Raw genomic sequence first — 4,440 nt, 5'->3', positions numbered from 1 at the left:
GGTTTGGCAAATATTTTCGGTCCCTATAACTCTTCCCGTGTTTCAATACTTGGCTCAAATATTGTTTGCTTTGTGCATACGAAGGAAAATCTATAAAAAAACGCTCGGTCGAATAAAATTTCCATTTGTTTTCTTCTTGCTGCCGAGTACTTCCAACAACATTTGTTTTAGGAGAAACAGCATTTAATTCATTAGCTTTAAAATAAAGTTTTATATACAAAATTGAAAATTGAAAATTAAATTGGAAGATGAATAAAACATATAAACATAACAATATACGATTTCTTAAAGTCACTTATGAATCGATTTAAAAGCCTATCGAAAAATAATTCTTTCGATTTGCTTGTTGTTCCGGAGTTACGGGACTTTATTTGTCAGATGTAAGTAAAAAATATTTAAGTCATGTACTAGCAATAGTATGTATAAAATTGAGGATGGAAATGGGGAATGTGTCAAAGAGACAACAATCCGACCATAGAAAAAACAACAGCAGAAGCTCACCAACAGGTCTTCAATGTAGCAAGAAATTCCCGCACCCGGAGGCGTTACTCAGCTGGCCCCTAAACAAATATATACTAGTTCAGTGATAATGAACACCATACTAATTTCCAAATTGTACACAAGAAACTAGAATTAGAATAATACAAGACTAACAAAGGCCAGAAGCTCCTGACTGGGGACAGGCGCAAAAATGCGGCGGGGTAACATGTTTGTGAGATCTCAACCCTCTCCCTATACCTCTAGCAAATGTAGAAAAGTAAACGCATAACTATACGCACATTTAAAATTCAGTTCAAGAGACGTCCGAGTCTGATGTCACCAAGATGTTACCAAAGAAAATAAACAAAATGACAATAATACATAAATAGCAACAGACTACTAGCAGTTAACTGACATGCCAGCTCCAGACTTCAATTAAACCGATTGAAAGATTATGATTTCATCATATGAACATCAGGCACAATCCTTCCCGTTAGAGATTTAGTATTATGCCATCATAACTTATATGAGAAGAACATAACCCGTGTCATGCCAATAACTGGTTTTTGAATAAATGTTTTTAGTTCCGATGCAAAGACCCTACAAGTGAATCAACGCCAAAATATGCAATCTTTAATGACCTGACAACAGTATCGTAACTATATCCCTTCTAAATAAGTCTATTTAAAGGTTTTGTTAGCTTCTGAGGTGAATACTGACATTTTTGTGCTTTCTAAAGAATATTTCCATAAAATATTGGATGTGAAATACCTGAACGTATAAGAAGTCTGCATGTTGAGCTATATTTACGAATGATGTCCTTATACCGATGATAAAATTTAGTAATTGTTTTGACTAGTGTGTGATATCGAAAACCCTGGTGTAATAATTTTTCAGTAATACATAAATTTCTCTCATTAAAATCTAAAACATTGTTACATACACGAGCGAATCGTACAAGGGAATGTCACCATAAAAAAATAGATAATTAACCTAAGGAATTGAGAAATCATCTCTTTTATCGTAAATTTTAGTATTAAGCTTTCCGTTAATGATATAGATATCAAGATCGAGGAAAGCGCAGTGGTCATTGTTAGTATTAGCTTTATTCAAAGTAAGGCCGTGTTCACATTGACCTAAATTCGGTGTTGTGTTAGTGTAACTCACACGTAAACGAAACACAATTGCGTTCCCATTGATAAAACTCAATGTTTACATGTAGTTTAAATCATGTTTTATCTACACACAGTCGATAGTCAATGTAGGCCTTGTGTAGGTTAAGTGTACACAAAACTAGGCATTTAGGACATTAGTTTTACCGTGTATATATTTAAGGAGGAAACTATTTTTGAGTAAAATTGATATTTTTGATAATTATTAGTATAGTTCTTTACAGAAATTGTTGTCTAAATTTTACAGATTTTTTTTTGTTAAAAACAAATTCACGTACTTTATTAACCCCTGATCAAGACTCAAAGCAGCATCATTGCCGAACCCATAAGGCAGGAACCAATTGATTTTCGGGGGGGGGGGGGGCTATTATAGTTGAGTATAAAACATAAAGGCATGGGGGAGGGGGGCTATTATAGTTGAGTATAAAACATAAAGGCATGGGGGTGGGGCTATTATAGTTAAGTATAAAACATAAAGGCAAGGGGGTGGGGGGTGAGCTATGGATTTTGTTTTGGAAACAAAAAATGTTTCCAGTTTTTGGCCCTGAAAAAAAATTTGTTTGTTTCACCCTCAGCTGCCACTATATAAATATAATGCTAAAATTGATTTCGACTTGTCACCAAAATTTGTCCTGGAAAAATCAATAGCCCACGCCCCTCTACCCCCCCTTTTCCCTCCCTAAAAAATGAAGTAAATAGTTGCTGCCTAATTCATTTGAAAAGGTCTTCCCGAATCGACTTGACGTACATAGAAATATTTGCCACTGGTCTTTACTCAAACAACGATTCACGCATAAATGCATGACTAAAAACAGTGTGGGGTAAATGATATGTTTGTCTAGTATCTCAAATCCGTTAAATAACCCTTAAAATAAATTTTAAAAAAACGTGACCCTGTTCTTTTACCAAATACTCCTTGGAGAAGAAACACCATTTGAAACAAACAGAAAAGATAAAAATTTAGAGATCCCTAATAACTCAATCCTTTTTTTCGGCTGTAAGCACGCTGCTGCAGCTAACGTTTTCTAGTGCGTAATCGAGACATCTCTAGTATATTCAAACTACTGCAAATTATAAAAATGGCTTTCATAAAGTAGTAACCACTTAACTTAAAAAGGGGGAGGGTTATTTTTTTTTATCTGAGTAAGATTTTTTTTCGCGCGTACGTTTTTATTCCTTTTTTTCGATGCTGGTGATCAAATACATTTTTTTTCAATATTTAACACTACAATGTATGGGGAAACTCTTTGATTCAGAATATTTCTTTTATGATCTGTATGATCATTTTTTTTTTTATCAAATTGGGGATCGGAATATTTCCATTCCCACCCCACCCCCCCTTTTGAAGTCAAATGGTTGTTCCCTTACCGCTAGAAAAATTGTCCCAAAATTTTGAATTCAGTTCTACGTAATGAACATTTAAATGACACATAGTTTACAAGTGAGAACAAATCTTATGTACAGGTAGCTAAACAATGTGTATAGATGTGAACAAATGTAATGTGAAACCAGTGCACACTTCACTAAACTAATTGTAAACATGTTTACTCTACACGGCGTTTGGTGTGAACACGGCCTAAGTTCAACAGGATAAATTTCTTTAGTATACATACTGAAGTCGTCATTATTGAGATCCAAAATATCATCCAAATATCTAAAAGTATTATTAAATTTGTGTATCAGATGTTGTTTCGATGGATCTTTGCTGATTTTTGTCATAAAATGTAACTCGTAGCAATACAAAAATCAGGTCCGCAATAAGTGGTGCACAGTCAATCCCAATTGGAATTCCGATAACCTGGCGATATACGGAATCTCCAAAGCGAACAAAAAAATCAAGGGCAGATATAGTTTCAAAGTAGTCCAATTGACATAGTTTTTTTGTTTATTGCTACTAAAAATGACCTAAAAGAGTTTGAACATATATATTCACATTCTAACTTTTTAAATGCCCATTTAATTAGGTGTGTGTTTTTTTCTTAATGAGAATGTGAGGCAATATGGTATATAGGGTAGAAAATCAAAACTTTGAAAAGATTCAAAATCACCAATATAAGCATGCAGTTTGTCAAGTACTTTCAACGAGTTTTTGACACTCCAAAAGTAATTAATTCCACTATTTTCGAAGGCCTCATTTGAACAATTCATTATCAGGTTTTTGATTGTACCAAGTGTACTGGCAAGAGGAATAGATAATTTAGTATTGGAACAATGGCTTGAAGACGAAATAAATCTATATTTGTATGGTGTTTTGTGTAGCTACGGAAGCCAACACATAGTTGGGACTTTCATTGTTTTTGGTTCTGCTTGTAAAGCGGTAGCTAAAAGTTTATGTTTGTTACAGGTGTCGTTTTCTGAAAATGGAGTCAGTTGGAATATTTGTGAATTGGTGACTTCTTTTTGTAGAACCTTAATGTAAAATTTACGTCAATCATTTATAATATTATAAGCAGCTTTATCGTCCGGGACAAAAACAAATTCCTTGGCTAGTTCTTTTAATTTATGTTTGATATGCGAAATAGGTTTATTGTGGTTATTGTTAAGAGTACAATGTTCTTTAAAGGGGCACTAGCTGTCAAATTCATGGTCACCGATTTGACTCAAATTCTCATATTTGATTTATAACAATGTAAAACATTTATTCAAACTATCGAAAGTCTAAAATAAACAATTTACAGAGCATGGGGTAGATAATATATAGGTTCGTTTCGTGTGTATTTTAGTCCAGACGCCATCTAATTAACTATCGATTTGACCTCAGATGACCATATAAGCGATGTAAACATAA

Source organism: Mytilus edulis, chromosome 1, assembly GCF_963676685.1.
Source record: "Mytilus edulis chromosome 1, xbMytEdul2.2, whole genome shotgun sequence".
Taxonomy (NCBI): Eukaryota; Metazoa; Mollusca; class Bivalvia; order Mytilida; family Mytilidae; genus Mytilus; species Mytilus edulis.
This window is presented reverse-complemented; position numbering follows the sequence as displayed.